This window comes from Aptenodytes patagonicus, chromosome 7 (assembly GCF_965638725.1).
Source record: "Aptenodytes patagonicus chromosome 7, bAptPat1.pri.cur, whole genome shotgun sequence".
NCBI lineage: Eukaryota > Metazoa > Chordata > Aves > Sphenisciformes > Spheniscidae > Aptenodytes > Aptenodytes patagonicus.
In genome coordinates this window covers 37,104,243-37,123,691 of record NC_134955.1, presented here as the reverse complement: position 1 = coordinate 37,123,691, position 19,449 = coordinate 37,104,243, and the positions used below count along the sequence as shown (strand labels likewise).

At 38.2% G+C, this 19,449-nt stretch overlaps 1 protein-coding gene across 5 annotated transcripts in view; it reads left to right on the top strand.

Annotated features, from left to right (window-relative positions):
* RYR3 (ryanodine receptor 3) overlaps positions 1-19,449 on the top strand; it is a 285,143-nt gene that overhangs the window by 4,390 nt on the left and 261,304 nt on the right. Inside the window, exon 1 of one of the 5 annotated variants that reach the window (XM_076344905.1) lies at positions 3,772-3,836. The exons of the other annotated variants lie outside the window; for them this stretch is intronic. The gene's annotated coding sequence lies outside the window, so the exon portion shown is untranslated. Of the gene's footprint in view, positions 1-3,771; positions 3,837-19,449 lie in introns of those variants that run through there. 5 annotated transcript variants of the gene reach the window in all.

The window sequence follows — 19,449 nt, the reverse complement described above, 5'->3', positions numbered from 1 at the left end:
AAAAGCAATATAGAAATTGATATATAGAAAAAGTCACAAAGGCTAAGGAACACCATAAGATAAAGTCAGTGGAATTTTCTTGAAGCCGCTTTTAAGGGAGCTGGTGCAAGTTCTGCATGCTTCTTGAACAGCTGAGTGTGTTCTGTGGTATTGTTTTCAAATTAATTAGGACATTTTGTCTGTTGTCACTGAAATGTACTGCAATTCATGATACAGTAGTTGTCTATTAGTCAGTCAATTCCTTTTAGGAAAAGGGTAAAAGGAAAGGAAGAATAATGTTATATAAAATTTGAGTTGCTTCTGAGAAGCAGTGTGTATTAGGAGCTTAAGTGATTTTTTAATTAAATGTTTATGTATCTGTGTATGTATTTATCTCTGTGCATTAAGTCTCCATCTTCTAATCCTATTGCCACAATTTTTAACAATTGTATAGCAGTCCATACTTCTAAGTCTTCTAAGAAGAAGAACAAAAATTGTACAACAAACAAAACAAAAAACCCCTCCACCACTCCATTTAAAAAAAAGTCTTTCAAATAGATTTCTTTTTGCTTCTTAAACTTTAGGCTATCACCAATATAGTTACTTGCAATCACTCTTCTTGTCTTACTATCCTTCGGTTTCTACCATGGAAATCATACTTAATTTTATGAATTTATCCTGAGTTAAGTTTCTTAGAACTTGTAGTGTCCTTCTTCGTAAATAATGTTGCTCTGTTTATTTTCACCCATTGAATTACCACTTTTACTCCCTGCATGTGTTCTCAATTTTGTGAATAGGTTTACCCAGTTTGTCACTGTATGCAAAATAGACAGCTTATGCTCATTCTTTGCCTAGGTCTATTTCCTTGCTGAAGGTCTGGGTAATATTTTAAGATAGATTTACAATATGACAAATTTTCCAGTGCATCATATGCTGTAGTATGCTGTGAGTGTTCATTTTTGATGAAATAAAGATAGGATCTTCTGCAATTGCAACCCCTTTTCAAGGAAGAATTTTAAGCAAATGCTCTACCATACTATAAACACAACAGTCATGCCTTCAGACTGTATATGTGTCTGGTTTTTAGCTCTGGACACATTGGAGTAGTGGCTTGATACCTATATCAGAGTTATTCAATTCATTTGTAACAATTTCTCTTTTGGAATGAAATCATCTCATTTAAGCAGGTATTTCAGGCTCCTGGTAAGGAATAGTTCTTTGGGAAAATTGCACCCTGTTTAGATGAAAAGGGAAACAGATAGTTTGGTATGTTTAATATAATGAAAGTTGTTTGAAGTTTATTTAAAGGTTGGAATTTTATAGCTGCTGTTGAGGAAAAGAGGGGTAAGTGATATAGCCACAACTGCATTATAATTTCATAGAATTTCACATGATTTGTCTTGATATACCTGGGTCTTTCTCATCCACTGAGTTGGGATCTTGAGGTCTGTTCCCAGCCTGTGGTACAAATACAGAATGAGTGGAATGTTTATGCCACCAAAAGCTTGCAATTAAAATAAGAGGAAAGATAACAGAGGAAGGCAAAAAGGGAATATGAGAAGGCAGTGAAATGATATCCAGCATGTTGTTAGGTAGTAATTTTTATGTTCTAGTTACAGAAACAATTATAAAGTAGATTTACTGGTGTAGTGAGGAAAAAAAAACTTGCTAGGTAATAGTGTATTGAAAAACTATATCAGGTAAAGGGGGTCAGAAAGGAGAAAAGGCAAATAAGAGTTTTTGCAGATATAATAGGTGGACAATGAAGACTTGTATCATGATTAGTCAGAGGTGAAGGCTGAGTTCTCTCTGTCAAATTGAAGGTAGTTGAGTTAGGGACACACTTCTAAAGGTCCTGATGTTACAGGCTGCTGTTGGAGTTGGTACATTTTTTGGTCTGTTTCCCTGATACCTTTCTTACATTTTGTTTAGCATGGATCTATAGAATAGACTGTGAACCTAGTTTTTCCTAGAAGGACTTAGAGCAGTAATGTTCAGAGATGTGTTGTACAACGTTGTGTGTTGTATTATATGTAATGATAATACATGTATGTATACATGCCATGTGATATGTACATTGGCATGGGATATATACATGGGATATAAACAAGGGGTATATACATAGGAACGGGATATATGTAATGAGTTGCACTTTTGCAAGCTGCTTCATATTGGCCCAGTCTACACCAGTTAAAAACAAAGCAACATTGCACTACATGGACTCAGCATCATGCTTTACTACTGTTTCTTTCTACAGCTTAAATTAAAAAAAAAAAAAGCTATTTCAAAAAGAAATCAGTGCATGTATTACAATATTATAAATGCAGTGTATTGTTACAAAATAATTGCAAGATTGAATATAGTCATGATCAATTTAACTCCTGGGATTGACCTAACTAAATCCTTGTCAGTTTCTTTTCCTTTTTTTCTTTTTTCTTTTTCAGTTTTATTTTTTTGGGGTGTCAGTGTCAGTGCAGGTCTGCTGAAATAACATCAAATTTGTTACAATCAGGCAAAACTCTTCAATCTCACCTTAGAATGTTAGTGAGTTAAAAGCCGTTTTGATAGGAATTGTGACCCTGCAGTAATGATAAATTAATACTTCAAGCATGCATTTCCCTATTTCCCCCTAGCCCCACTGGTGGCTGTTGTGGGGATTTGTCTTCTGCTCAAACTCTACTTTTTGGTGTCTGAAGGCAGATTAATTTCTTTGGTAATAAACAGCGAGTTTGCTAGTGATGTTCCCATGTTTTTATACAATGCAGCAAGTGGGTTGCCTGATCTGTGTGCCTTTTTTCTAATCCCCTGCCGTGCTAACGGGGTATGATTCATATTGAAATCCAGCTGTGAATATTGCTTCTTTCTCAGTTCCCATGGCAGTGCTATGACCACACAGCCAAATGCTGCCAGGTGCATTAGATACAGATTCCAAAAATTAAAACAGAGTTGCGGGCAGGGAGAAGAAATATAAATTTGGTATGCAATTATTTAGAATATATTGAATTCAATCACAGGACACTAGTTTAAAGTCATGTATTTCTTGACTTCATTCATGAAACGTATTTTCCCAAATGGCACATAATAACAGTGCAGATATGTAATAAGCACAGACCTCTATAGACAGTAAAATTATAATCTCAATTTAAGAAAACAATTGCTAACACAAACACACTTTAAAAGATTCAGAAAAAAAACCATGAGGCATTAATGTATGCCTCAATGAATATTTTGGTTTATTTGCTCAATGTAGAAATTTTAAATTTAACATTCTGTCTTTAATGTCATTAAAAAGTCACCAGACCATTCCTTATACCTATGAGTTAGTAGGATATAGTGGTTTTGGTGCTGGAAGATTTAAAATTGTGTACCAGACATTGGTTAAAAAGAATGTATGTTGTTCTAATTGCAGAAGAGGTTTTCCTCCTAAATACTTAATTTGCTTGGGTAACTTTTGGAAACTTGTTTTCTGAAAATTACAGTCATGTTCTGAAGCACAATTGTTAAATATGTGACATCCTCAGAGTGTGTCTAAAGTAGTTCAAGATTGGGATATGCATAGGAATTATAAAAACCTACAGGAAAATTGATTTTTTTTTTCCCCTCCTAGATCTGGTTTGGGTAGTGTCTCACCTGCAGTATCATGCATACATACATGTGTTTGTCAGCCATGGCGCACCTGCTGTCAGTCAACTCTCAGTCTTAACAGATGTGGTTCAGCTGTAAATAGGAGCTGATGGCCAGTCTGTTGATCAGGTAACCTCTCTTTTCCAGTTCCCTCTTCTGGCACATCATGTCTATGGTGATGAGTGGCAGCTTCAGTCAATAGAAGCAGTGGCAAGAGACAACAGCAACATAAGGTGAAAAATTCAGTAGTAACATCAGGTTTGTTCCTTCTACTGGGCTTTTATCCAAACAAGCAAGTGCTAGTTCCTCAGTAAGATGAGTAGTCAGCACACGCCCGAGCTGTTTTTAGTCCACCACAAACATCTCTGTCAATCTTGAGTGTTTCAGCTACTTCAGCACTCAACCAAGATCTCCAATACCTTCTACCAGAAAACCAACTTCCCTTGACCCATTTGCAACAACTTGAATTCTCTCCAATAACAATATAATACAAAAGAACTGCAACTTAAATAAAATGATTTACAAATTACTTGTACAAACAATAGAATTTCAACTCGGAGACTTAAAACAGCTGTTTAGGAGCAGGCACAGAACTAATTTAAAACACTGACGATATAACATGCTTTCAAATTGCATCAGCAGTACCATGTACAAATGGGAGTACAAGGATCATCAAGCTTAGAATATACACTGAAATGCCTCAGATGATTCACTAAAATGCTTAAGGCCAAATGACTTCTATCTCCCAAGACTCCCTCTGAAATTCATTGACTGCACTGTCTCACCTTTTCTGTATATGGAAAATGCCCAGAAGACCTATACACCTGGTACATATTAAAGATACTTAATGTCAGTAGTTTGTAGAATTCAGAAGCTGTTTGATAATGTGTAGAAATGTTGATACAGTCAGTGCACAGTCAGTTAATATTTTGAGTAAAAAACCCCAAACAATTAAAAAGCCCCAAAATGTCAGTATTATACCCCAAGCTACTAGCATAACCTTGTTCTAAAATGCATATCCATTTCTGTTGCACTTTCAAAAAGATCAAAACCAATAGACTTTATAGTTCCTGTGTAGCCAAAGCTGGGAAAGGTAGACTTTAGAATTTGGAAGACCTCAATCTGATTGTGTATGTCATGCCTGCATTTGTTGTTACCAGGTAACCTTTTCATGAAGAACATTCACAGGACAAAAGATTCTTTGCTGCGTACATGTTGACCATTACAGGAGAAAGTGCTAATAGGGATTAATAAGATTTGATTTCCTGACCAGTCACTATCTGTGGGAAGTAAATAGTGTTTGTATTAATAACGTGTGTCAAACCTGCATTTAAAACTTTCAATTTTTTCCTTTATATGCTATTTACATACATTAGAATTAATAAGGAGTGAGGTTTTTAAAATGCATAGAACAATATTATCTTTCTAATTTGCAGACCCTAAGCCTTTCTGTAAGAGTTGTGAGTTGCTGTAGACTGAATTTAAGACTCCTTACTTGCTTTCTTAGTAAGGTCTTGCAGATCTCTTGGAAATAGTCCTGCCTGAATAATGTGGAATTCAGCCTTCATTATCTTCATTTATTTTAGCTACTTTATTACCATGCCTGGAAGTAGTTGTAGGTAATCTGGTATAGGTGAAGTTACAGGGAGTGGTTAATGATGACTAACACTTTTGGTGGCTGAACCACCCAGGTGTTTCAACTGGGATGTTAGATGCATTTTTTTTTTTTTTTAAACACAATGTAATGAAAAATGTGATCTCTAAGCTTTCAAAAATGTCAAGAGTTTTCTATACTTACTGGATCTTAGGTGACTGTCTTAAGTAATACTAAATTGGCCCTGTCTTTAACGTAACTCTGTGCCGTGAGTGGGTAAAATAGTTGTGTGCTTGAATACTGAGTGGTACCTCAATACTAACACTTAAACAAAACCTTGATTCTAATGGATAGGTGTTCTCACTGGAATCAGTGGTCATTGGTGATTATTATAAACATTCCAATTAAGCCTCATTAAACTGAAGTTTAGCAGTTTTAGTGAACCTTCTGCTGTTATAACCCTTTAAAGAAGTTCTGTCAATCAATATAAATCTCTTCCATCAGTCACTGGGAATGCTGATTATTCATGTTTGCTTTAGGTTTTTGGTTTTATTAATGATTTATTTATTGTGTGTATTGTGGGTTTGCTCAAGATAGCCATAAACTTTTAAAAATTGCTTCCCTAAAATGGAAATAAGGTAAAATTTTGGATCGTGTACAGATCCAAAATCTTTCCACCTGTACAACTAGGTGACAATGCATCTCATATTGTACCAGGTAATATGAATGTAGAATATTTGGATTATAAGATTATCTTTGAATTTGTGTCTAATCAAACCCATAACATTCTTTTCTCATGTTTTTCTTCATTTTGATGAAGATGTTGATATACCTTTTTGTGTAATAATGATGTTGATGTATTTCTTGTAGTGTTTAAAACTTTCTTTGTAATATTTTGATTTTTATAAAGATGGAAAAAATGGTTACTTTGTACATAATGAAATCGACTATAATAGCACTTACAAAAAAAAAGCTTCAATAATAGAAGTGTGTCAGTATAAATTTGTGTTTTACAAGAGAAGGAAAATTCAGCAGCTACTATAGGACTTTTTTTCCACCCTTACGGTTTTGAAGCAACGATTTTTTGCAGCACTGAAATGACAAACTTACTGGCCGAAGTTTGTTTCATAGAAGTGAATATAATGGTGTTACTGGAGAAGGGTATAGGATGTGGGATTATATTCTTCACCAGTGATGTGAATGTTCTCCCATTGTTACTTCAGTTTAATGTGTGAAATAGTAAGAGTTTAGGATATCAAACCTGGCTTGACGAAGAACTGCTTTGCTTTACTCACGCAAATCAACCTGAGTTTTGGAATTGTTTCAGTTACACATTTTGCACCCGATCTCCTTTATGCACAAAAATAACTACGCTGTATGCTCTTATGACTGTGAAAGTTAAGAGCAGCATATAACATCTACTAAACCAGCTAGACATAAACAAATGGTGAGATCTAAAAGAAGAATTTGGTATGATATGTCATTCATTGTAAACATTGTTTAAACAGTCAGATTGTTCTTCCAGTATAGAATATATTCTAATCACTAAGTTGTTACACAATGATGAGTTTCCTCAAGGAGGAAAAAAGTAGGTTATCACCTGCATTTAAACTTTCCACTTATGAAAATATATTGATAATGTTAAATAATTTACTTTATTAAGGAAGACAATTTTATCAGAAGAGAAATTTTTTTCTTACTCAGGTTTTTGCTCATTTTTGCTTTGAAATGCCACAATTTGATGACTCATTGTGAATGCCCTAGCTAGCCTAACTGCAGACAAGTTACAGAAGCCATCGTTAATGACCTTTTACTGCTAATCAGAGTATAGTTCCTGTTTCTTGTCATACCACTGCACAAGCAATAAGCTGTAAAGTTGTATCCACTGGTGCCCTGTTATTAAAAACACCAACTTTGAGAGAAGCTGAATCAGGAAGTACAGTCTCTCCGTGATTAATTTGAAATTCAGGAAGCTTGATGATATGGAAGATTCTAGAGTCATTCTGAGCATGCAACTTTTATTTCATGACAGAAGTTTGTTTTTGTTAGAAAGACTTATCCATTTTTATTTGCCAGGGATCTTCCTAAGTCAGCTTCTCTCAAAGTTGACCTTAGGCTTAAATAACATCACTGACTAAATAAGGGACTGTATATAAGGCTTAACTTGCGAATTAGAATGGTAATATGACCTTTCCTACCCTTGCCAATATGAAGACCGTTTAGAATCATAAATCACAACATTCTAAAGGGTGAAATGCGTTCACCACAACATGGAAAATAGGGGGCAAAATCTTCAAGGAAAAAAAAATGATGGCCAAAAGATGATAGTAGTGATATTCTGTTATAGGTAACCTGTGATGTCAGTAGAATGTTTCTAGTGCTGTTTAGAAAATTAAACACGTAATTGCATAACTCTATCATGTGTTCATGCAACCTAATTTTATCCTAATCCATTTACTACTTTTACCTTTCACATCTGTGTTTCTTTTCTTTGTTTATCTAAAAAACCCAGACAGTGGCAGTAATAACAGAAGTCAATAATAACATGGGAGCTGATGGAAGATTATCCTGACCTCAGGCTACTTCCAAGCAACATCAGTTAACAATATCCAACCTCTTTATTTTTGTGCATCCCTTAAATCTCCAGCACCCATTGCTGCAGGGAAACACCCTATCAGCTAGCTGTGTAATTTAGCTATCTCAGAGCACCAGGTTCAGATACCAACTTCTATGTACTCTGTTTTCTCTTCCTATCATTTCTTGAGGCAGGTGTTTTCACAGTAAGCTGGACCTCGCAGTTGTTACAATAGAAGTCACTGAGCTATTCCTCTCAAGTGCAGCTGCAGAAGACAGAGGCAAAGACACAGTTATTATTTACTGAAAAGTAGGTATACTGTATAAACGTGGCAAAAGTAGTGAGCTTTTAGCAGTGCTGATCATGTCCCCCATCAGATCATGTCACTGTACAGGTGCTCTTTTCTTTGGTGGTTGAGGTGGCATCTCAAGGGGAACTTCTATCTCCTTTTGTTCAAGTAGAGATTTATGTAGTCAGGGTTCTTGGCACACACGACCATTGTTTGGTTTCTTTAAATGGTTGTGGGTTCTGTACTTTTTCATACTGAACAGATGCCAGGTTAGTGGCTTGATTGTAGGATAACTGCGCATTGATCATGTAAGCATTTTTTTTTTTTTGGGGGGGGGGTATACACAAGGTGAAGAGTTACAATGTTTGCAGAAATGTTGCCTTAGACAATGTTGGGCAATGTGCTGCAGTCCTAAAATAGTGGTCTGAAGCAATGGCAACACCTGCTTCTTTGCAAGTATTTCTTCTCCTGTTACAATATTATATATGTATAGCAATTGCTGTTCAGTCTGGTTACTTTCTGTCTAGTACATGCATAGTTTGCATGGCTCTTGTGACTACTAGCTGTGCGTGGATCACTGGCTACAGGCCTTGGCTTCAGTTATTTGCAAGTTAGTGTAATGTTCATATGTAGAACTTGATAAAATGTTACAGCTATGTGTAAGGGTCAGTCCTTGGTAGTTACATGTGATGAAAGTGTACTGTTGCTACATAGTAATTAGTTGGAAGGCAAATGTGCTAAACGTGAAAGCTTGCAGATTCAAAGGGGGAGATCTAATGCCTATGTTGAACAATGAAAACTAATCAGAAATTTAATTCCTGTGTTTATATAAAGATTTGCTTGTGAAACAATGATTCAACATTAAACAAGTAGAACAACCACTCCTTACGAAGCACAGAGCAGTAGTAATTTCAGTCCAGTGACCTAATGATGGCCAAACTTGAGAGAATTATCTTAAACCATCTCAAGTGAACCATGATTAAAACCTGGCTTTTAGCCTAATTAATATGCTCTGAAATACTCTGTTAATGTTTGCAGCTGTTCTTCTTCAAGCTGTGGTGTTAATGTAAGTAAGCAAAATAATGTCTAGTACCTGTGAATGAATACAAATATATAGACTATCTTGGCAAGCAACATTTTTTCAATATTTGAGTGGTTTGCATTTAAAAATTGATAATACTGTTGCATCCAGACAAGGGCTAGGGTCTACTAGGTGCTGTAAAACCACAAGAAAACAGTACATTCTCTGACACAAAGCGCTTACCTTGATCTGTGGATGGACAGGCTGCAGACTGCACAAGGAAAATGAGACTTTGATCACTATGAAAAGGAGTAAATCATAACACAATTGAAATGTTGTTACACTGCAAAATGAAGGTGTTAAAAAAATTGGAAAAAAAAAAAAAACGAAACAGAAAAGGGGGAAAAGAGGTAGTGTCTTGTCTGCAGGGAAGTTCCATCTGTGGAAGATGGTAGATGACCCCCCCAAGCAAAACAAAAAAATAACCCCAAATTTGACTATTTTGTAGATGGGCATTTGTGATTAGTACCACAAATTTATCAGAAATCGGAATTTGCTTGATTGAAGGGATGGCAGCTAAAGGAGGGATGAGTTGTAAAGGACCTAATTATTTAATGTGATAAGGAAAAGGGAAAAGACTAAGGTGCAATTATCCTACAGAGATGGATTATTTTGGTGTGACAAGAAGGATAGTAATATCATAGTGATCAAAAAAAAAAAAAAAAAAGGAAGTATGGGGGTAGACTTGACTAGGGAGACAAAGAATCTTTATATTCAGTCACTGTGAGTATGCATTAATAGCGAATATTCACAAGGAGAGATTGGAAAGAGAGAGAGGCTGAGACACCAGTTCATACACATTTCCCCCTTTAGGTCTACCTGAGGCTGTAAAAACCAGAGTGAGAACAACTGTTGCTTGAGGTCATAAAAAATTCAAGAAATTATACAAAATGGGAGGCTTTTTATTCATTTTAACATGCATGGCTTGCCAAAATTTGGAGTCTTAAAAGGAGTTTGCTTGCTCTTGATGGAAAATTACAAATAAGTAGATATTTTTTGTGGAAAAGAAAAACTTCAAAGTGGAATCTACGTTCAAAAATGAGCAAGGCCCCATCTTCCTGAATACAGAAGGAATGCAATAAACAGATTAAGATTCTTTGCTGAGAACACTGAAATTCTTCTGTCATTACTCCTCAAAGTTCATCTTCATAGGTTCATTTTCAGACTTGTAAAGTCACTGAGACTTTCCAGTCTTTCTGTTTGTTTGCTGTCTCTGCCTTATTTTTACCACACAGATCTGAAGTATCTTTACTTAGATTAGTCTTGCATTTGCTTTCATTTCATGTGCAAACATTTATTTATGTATCACAGGAACATAGAACTGGAAAGAACTTTTTGAGTCATTGAATCTATTTTGAACTGAAGTTCAATTTTAAAGCTAATTATACCTTTTCCCCTGCTGCTTTTATCAAGGTACCAATCCATTGATCTAGTAATTTTCCTTCAGTTTTTCAGCTTAAATGTATTTATATATGTCTAGATTTTTTTTCATGTGTGCCAACAGTGTCACCTATCAAGATAAAGGTGGTCTCTAGTTTGACTTTTCTGGAATAAGTAACCTGAGTTTGTTTAGCTTACTTTCATATGACTGGATCTTTGGTTTCCTTATAATTTTGTTATCTCTTGTTTATACTCCTGCTGGCTGAATCTCCCTTAAACATAGGTGACAACCACTTCTTGGACAGTGACATAATACTTTCCTATTTCCTTGGCCAGGACTTGCTCACCTTTCATAGCAAGGCCATAGTGATATATTTTAAAGAATATAAATTCAACATAGACACCAACCTAAAAGGAGGCAAGCTACACTTCTAACCCTTTTCTGAAGGCTGCAAAGTCTCTGACTATGCTGGTAAATGAAATAGCCACAGTCAATTCTCTAGCCTTGAGACAAAGTGGAAGCACACAGCTTACATGCATACAGCTAAACTAATTCCCCAGGATGACCTTATCTGTACTGCCTATTGCAAACAGTTCCTGGCCTGTTTGGTACCCCAAGTCATGCTAAGGTATTTTCTGGCAAGGTTCTGGTAGGTACCCAGGTTCATGCTGAGTTAAACGTGGTATTGTGTCAGTGCAGTCACTCTCTGTAATGTTTTAGAGAAAGTAGTGAAATGTCAGGTACTCAAGTAGTCGCTAGTCTATATATTGGAATCCGTTAAAGGGGAGGTTCATACTGCTTTTGATACTCTTAAGGGTATTCTTTTTTGATGGCTATATTTCTGTTCAGTATCACATTTTAGTTTTGAAGGAAATTTAATTTTAATTCAGAAAGAAGTAATTCCAGGAATATCCTTTCTCCTTACAGCATCATAGGGAAGAATCATGGAATCATTTAGATTGGAAAAGACCTTTAAGATCATTCAGTCCAACCGTAAACCTAACACTGCCAAGTCCACCATTAAACCATGTCCCTAAGTGCCTCATCTACACGTCTTTTAAATGCCTCCAGGGATGGTGACTCAACCACTTCCCTGGGCAGCCTGTTCCAATGTTTAACCACTCTTTCAGGAAAGAAATTTTTGCTCATGTCCAATCTAAAGCCTCCCCTGGCACAACTTGAGGCCATTTTGTCTCGTCCTATCGCTAGTTACTTGGGAAAAGAGACCGACACCCACCTCGCTACAACCTCCTTTCAGGTAGTTGTAGAGAGCGATGAGGTCTCCCCTCAGCCTCCTTTTCTCCAGGCTAAACAACCCCAGTTCCCTCAGCCAGTCCTCAGAAGACTTGTGCTCTAGACCCCTCACCAGCCTCGTTGCCTTTCTCTGGACACGCTCCAGCACCTCAATGTCTTTCTTGTACTGAGAGGCCCAAAACCGAACACAGTATTCGAGGTGCGACCTCACGAGTGCCGAGTGCAGGGGCACGATCACTTCCCTACTCCTGATGGCCACACGATTTCTGATACAGGCCAGGATGCCATTGGCCTTCTTGGCCACCTGGGCACACTGCCGGCTCATGTTCAGCCGGCTGTCAACCAACACCCCCAGGTCCTTTTCTGCCAGGCAGCTTTCCAACCACTCTTCCCCAAGCCTGTAGCGCTGCATGGGGTTGTTGGGATCCAAGTGCAGGACCCGGCACTTGGCCTTGTTGAACCTCATACAATTGGCCTCGGCCCATCGATCCAGCCTGTCCAGATCCCACTGTAGAGCCTTCCTACCCTCAAGCAGATCAACACTCCCACCCAGCTTGGTGTCGTCTGCAAACTTACTGAGGGTGCACTCGATCGCCTCATCCAGACCATTGATAAAGATATTAAAGAGAACTGGCCCCAGTACTGAGCCCAGGGGAACACCACTTGTGACCGGCTGCCAGCTGGATTTAACCCCATTCACCACAACTCTTTGGGCTCGGCCATCCAGCCAGTTTTTCACCCAGCAAAGAGTATGCTCATCCAAGCCATGAGCAACCAGTTTCTCCAGGAGAATGCTATGGGAAACGGTGTCAAAGTGTTTACTAAAGTCCAGGTAAACAACATCCACAGCCTTTCCCTCATCCACTAAACAGGTCACCTTGTCAGAAGGTGACGAATTCTATGGATGAAAATCTCTGATTTTCTGGCTTTTTGATAGGAATCCATTTTAGGACAACCACTTCCATAATTCTGTTGAGAAGCACCTGAAATCACATTCTCAAGATGTATAGCCATTTTTCACTATTAGTTATGAACTAAATTTTTTTTTTTAAGATATGGATAGAACTTCTGCAGACCTTCAGATTCTGAAATACTTTGAGGTGAGGTATGCTCTGCTGTCTCTTCCTGTCTTCAGTGCACCCTTTTCAGAGACTTTTCTCATGAGAACCTGTTGCAACAGGTAGAAAGTTTAAAATGCTTGAAATTTCTTCTTGGTTTGAGAAAGTGTATGTTTCATCTTTGTTATTTTTCTAATTCTTTATAGAAACAATCCTGGTTCCTGACTCTGGAGGTGTAAGGGTTTTTACTTAAGAGAAAAATGACAACTGGCTTTGGCAAATTATTCTCTGGAACTGCTGAGCTGCTTCATATGTCTCATACATATTTCAGTAGGAAATAAAAATAATTCTAAAATCTCACATTTTCAGTATAACATCTTACTGTTTGCCTTTTCATTGTGATGATAATAGATAAGAGATGAATAACATGGGAGGCAAAGGTGAATTAACTTGGATGGAGCAGTCTGTTAACAGATTACGTGTTACCACTGACTGACCGACCTATTTCTTCTAACAGTGTTTACTCACCCAGCTTTATATTGTACAAGGCACAGGACTTTTCCAGAAGTGTACCCTCTGAGACAGAATCAGCTGCCAAAAAGTCTTCAGTGCCAAGTCAGAAGGAAGAATTTAGGAATAGCACTGTAGCTTGTCTATAGGCCAAAACTCTCCAAATCAGGTTTACAGTCTTAGCTGGATTTCTGTCACTGAGAACTGTCCTCAAGTAGCAGGAAGGGCATTCCTGACTATTGAGTGTTTATGAAGAATATGATGCTAGAAGAAAATGTAAGCAAGTCTCTGACTTACAGGGATGTCAGTCTTCTTAGTATGCTTACCCTTGCTATGTGAGATAGTGAAATATTTTTGCTCACATATAGTGGAGATCAAGGGTAACCCTAAGGTTAAATGATTTGTGCTGATGATGCACATGGTGAAAACTTGTACCCAAGCTAGAACAGGCAATCAGGGGCCATTAGGACAGAACTAGAGCTAACTGCTATACTATCCTTCTCCATGAGCACATGATAGTTTACTGCTGCAGATTATAGAATAGTTTATGCTAAAAATTTCCCAGAAAACTTGACTATGCCCTTATCAACATGGCTTTAGAGCTGGCAAATCCTCTTTTCTCGGAGTATGCATTAATTAGGTCTGAGGCAAAAGACAAACACATTTCACGAAATGCAGTCTTGCCCAGCTACTGAGAGGTAACTTTTATAGCTGTAATTCGTTCAGACATGGGACACCATTTATGTTATCAAATTCAACAGTAGAAATGCAGTTCCTAACAAAGACAGGGAAAGACTGAAGTCAGCATTCTTTTGTCTTTTTTTGGGTGGGGGTTTTTTGGGTGTTTTTTTGTTTTGGTTTTTTTTTTTTTACATTCACAGTTAAACCATGCCCCTCAGTTTACTTGGAACCATTGTTGATAATAAGTAATTATATTAATATGGTGAAGTCTTGCATTGCACAAGAAACTTATCTGCAGTTCTCAGGCATATTTCTAAATTAGAAAGGTTATGGCTGAAATATTCGGTAAAAGCCTGTAAAAATTCCTCCCCTGATCTTCCACTTGCAGGTAGAATTTGTGACCTAATAAAGCCTGAAAGTGGTGCAGTGTCATTTATTTGGCTGCCTGTGTGCTTCCAACAAATGTTTAAAAATGCTGTAATTTTTTTTTCTGTGGGAGTCTTAGCTCCATGGTAACCATATCCTGTTTAACTCTTAAGGAATCTTGTCACTGCAGAGAAACCCTCTTATCTAATGATTAAATCTACTCCAGTCTCCTTTTAACAGTCTGCCTTTCCTTCCTATCTCTTCTCCTAAGCAAGGTTGTGTCAAGTGTGAATGCAATTGATCCTCTAGTTTAGGATGTCATCACTTCAGAATAATTCTTCATGTTTTCCTCCTGAACACGCAGAGAAAAACAGGGTAAGGACAAAGGAATGCTAAGATGATGAGTCAGACTGTAGTCTTCACAATTTGCAGGAACAGTACCATTGCCACCTTTGAAGTTCAGGACGTGGGAAACAAAGTATGATGAGTATGGAAATATTCTTGCATGAAATGATGCTGAAATAATTGTGACCTTTAAGAAAGAAACAGTGCTGTGACAGAGATAATCTGTAAGTTACACAGGAGTGCCTTTCATACTGTTTCATAGCATAAGATAAATTTTGAAGGTGAAAGGTGACAAATTCCTTTCTAAAGAATCGTATCGAAGTGAAAGTCTCACGTTCAGAAAGAATTAAGCACACTAGAGGATATAGGTTTTATAATAAGAAATACAAGGGTTTTGCAAGGAGTTCTGCACCCTAGTGTATGAGAAATAAAGTAACCTCTGTACATTCGAAGCTTTAGGAGGAAGTTTTCAGAAGAATATTTTAAGATAACTGACTTTTTCAGATTTGCATGGTAATTTGTGGGTGTACAAGGAAGGGGAAGGTTGTGAATATTTTCTACTTTCCTCAAAACAACAGTGTTCACTATAAATCACAGTGACATGTCAGTAGCTAGACCACTGATCTGACTGCTTCTGGAATTATTTGATCCAAAACCTAATGATATATATTTTTGTGGATTTCAGTTATTTTCAGTCAGCTGTTTGTGTATAACCAAGGAGAGAAAGTTCTATCTCACCTTGAAGTCTGATGCCTGGTGCATACTGAATATAGATTTTTTTTTTTTTTTTTTTAATATCTACCTGTTCTCTCTTAAGCAGACACCATGTCAGCAATCTTCAAGGGCATTAAATTCAACTGATATTAGTCCTTCTGCCTACACTTCCATTTTACTATCATTGTACTATTGCTTAGTCATTATAATGAAGCCATACTGAAATGCTGACAACTTGCCAGAGACCTTCACATCATTCTGTGAAGAAATGAATCTGTATGCTACTATTCCGATAGGAGTCACAATAGATGGAATTTTTTTAGTCTTTTTTTTTTAGTTGTTATGCAGAATTACTTTTTTTTCTACTTAGTAGAAGACAGCTATAAAAATTTAGCACAGCTTGAAAACTATACACATTTTATTATAGCTGAAATTGTTTTGTTATTTGCTTGTATCACCAGAGGCTTTAATGGTACTACATGTAGTAGTACAGCATTTTTAAAGAATGTCCTACTTCTGTGGACCTGAATCTTACTAAAACCAAAAATTATTTCTTTGAATTATTGGTTGTCTTTGTCCCATGTTGCTTACAAAATACCGTCAGAGAGCATGGATCCCCCTCCTAGCTGAAACTTTAACCTAGGAAAACATAAGGTTAAATTCCCTCTAGAATGACAGCACCAACCATTTTGTTCGTAAAGTCAAATCTATTTGAAGTCCTACCAGACAAGCAGCATTAACTGATGAGCAGAATAGGAATCTCCTCTCACTTCTGTTTGTCAGGAATAACACATTTGAGGGAAGTTGTGGTTACAGCCCCAGGACCATGTATATATATATATATATTAACATTTAACATGTAAATTCAATTAATTTTATACTCTCTGTGGCCATCACTGACTAAAAATGTGCAGATTAAATTAACAGAATCAAGCCATACCTTTTTTTTTTTACTATTATTTTTTAAAATCTTTTAGGATCTTACATTTCAAAGCCAGGCTGTGTTAGATTAACTACAATATTTTTGTCCTAAATACTGTCCTGGTTTTGGCTGGGATAGACTTAATTTTCTTGCTAGTAGCTGGTACAGTGCTGTGTTTTGGATTTAGTATGAGAATAACGTTGATAACACACCAATGTTTTAGTTGTTGCTAAGCAGTGCTTACACCAGTCAAGGACTTTTCAGCTTCTCATGCTCTGCCAGCGAGACGCTGGGAGGGAGCACAGCCGGGACAGCTGACCCAAACTGGCCAAAGGGATATTCCATACCATATGATGTCATGCTCAGTATATAAACTGGGGGGAGTTGGCTGGGGGAGGGGTGACCGCTGCTCAGGAACTGGCTGGGCATCGGTCGGTGGGTGGTGAGCAATTGCATTGTGCATCTCTTATTTTGTATATTCTTTTATCATTATTACTACTATTATTTTTCCTTCCTTCTCTGTCCTATTAAACTGTCTTTATCTCAACCCACGAATTTTACTTTTTTTTTTCCGATTCTCTCCCCATCCCACTGGTGGTGGTGGGGGAGCGAGCGAACGTCTGTGTGGTGTTTAGCTGCCTGCCGGGTTAAACCACAACAGTCCTTTTTGGCGCCCAACGTGGGGCACGAAGGGTTGAGATAATGACAGATCTGACCAGAGGGTGTTAAGGCAAATTTGTTACAAGCATCCGTCACATTGGTTTAAGAGTCGCTGGTCACAATGTTGATTAATTTACTCTCAAAGTTGTCGTGCTTGCTCTCAAAGTTGTGTCATGTAACACCTTCCTTGCTGTATATGTTCCCTGTTGTGTTTGCTGCACTGTGTAACACTACTGGTTTATGATATGATAAAATTATTGGTCGTGAGACTAATTTTTGTATTTGTACTTCTGTATTTGTACTTGGCATTGCCGTCATCCCCGTACCTCGGGAGCCACTTTTTGGAAACTATTAATAACAACACCTTTTACCTTTTCTCCTCAGGGAACCAATCTATGGGGCAGACAGGGGGGGACACTTTCCCCCACTCCTTCACCTTCCCTTTCTCCTTCAGGCTAGTTACAACAGCTCTTGAGAATTTTGAATATCCTTGGGATGTTCAAACCAGCATGGTCCTATTGCTATGTCTTCTGAATGTGGTTCAGGTCTTGTTTAAGGTTAAACGATTATTTAAGAATACCATCCAGAGATCAATCCCGGCAACAGGCACGGCAGCTACTCAAACCCAGGTGACAGGCACTGCGTCTGAACCAGAGAACGAACCCATGCTGGTGTCAGTCACCCCTATACACAAGAAGAAATATGCGAGAAAATCAACTCGTTTAGTAAGGGATGAAGATGCCCGAGCCAGGCAGGAGGAAAGGGACAACCGGGTTTACTGGACTGCGTGGATTCGATGGCCTGGCATATCAGACCTGCAGGAGTATAAGGCTCTAGTAGACACCAGTTCACAGTGTACCCTAATGCCATCAAGCTATCAGTTGCCGACTGAGGTTATACCACGACAGTGCAGAACCCATCTGTATTTCTGGGGTGATGGGGGGATCCCAACAGCTAACTGTATTGGAAGCCGAAGTGAGTCTAACTGGGAATGAGTGGCAAAAGCACCCCATTGTGACTGGCCCAGAGGCTCCGTGCATCCTTGGCACAGACTACCTCAGGAGAGGGTATTTCAAGGACCCAAAAGGGTACCGGTGGGCTTTTGGTCTAGCTGCCTTGGAGACGGAGGAAATTAAACAGCTGTCTACCTTGCCCGGTCTCTCGAAGGGCCCTTCTACTGCGGGGTTGCTGAAGGTCGAGGAACAACAGGTGCCGATCGCCACCACAACGGTGCACCGGCAGCAATATCGCACCAACCGAGACTCCCTGATTCCCATCCACAAGCTGGTTCGTCGACTGGAGAGCCAAGGAGTGATCAGCAAGACTCGCTCACCCTTTAACAGTCCCATATGGCCAGTGCAAAAGTCTGATGGAGAGTGGAGACTAACAGTAGACCATTGTGGCCTGAACAAGGTCACGCTGCCACTGAGTGCTGCCATGCTGGACATGCTAGAACTTCAATACAGACTGGAGTCAAAGGCAGCCAAGTGGTATGCCACAACCGATATCGCTGATGCATTTTTCTCAATCCCTTTGGCAGCAGAGTGCAGGCCACAGTTTGCTTTCACTTGGAGGGGCATCCAGTACACCTGGAACCGACAGCCCCAGGGGTGGAAACACAGCCCCACCATTTGCCATGGACTGATCCAGACTGCACTGGAACAGGGTGGAGCTCCAGATCACCTGCAATACATTGATGACATCATCGTATGGGGCAACACAGCAGGAGAATTTTTTGAGAAAGGGAAGGAAATAGTCCAAATCCTTCTGAAAGCTGGTTTTGCCATAAAACAAAGTAAGGTCAAGGGACCTGCACAGCAGATCCATTTTTTAGGAATAAAGTGGCAAGATGGATGTTGTCAGATTGTCAGATCACATCAATGGATGCGATCAACAAAATAACAGCCATGTCTCCACCAAATAGCAAAAAGGAAACACAAGCTTTCAGAGTATACTCTCCTCTCTAAAACAGGAAAAAGCACGATTTTAAAGGCTGATAGTAATTGGAAAGGGTCTGTTGTCAGGTGATCCAAGAGAGTCTTGTTGTTATTTTTAATATGCTGTTATATGATAAATGCTCATTGCTTATTTAAATAGTGCATTTTCAAACCAATATACAAATGACAATGAAAGTTTCATAGCTATGATCTTTATATTTTTTGGTGTGTTAAATTGTTTTTTAAGCCATCCTTTCAGACCTTTTCAGAAACTTGTTCTCTGGATTAAAATTTCAGTGTGACATGCAAAATCGAATTAGAAATATTTCCCTGCCTCCTTTAGTCACCCTTACTGTTATTTCTGCTGATGATATGCACTAGTTTGAATTTGATTTTTTCATTTGCTTTATATTTTTGGTGTAAACTTTTGCTAAGCAGAGCTCATTGGTTAAAAAATGAACATAATCAGAAATTGCTTC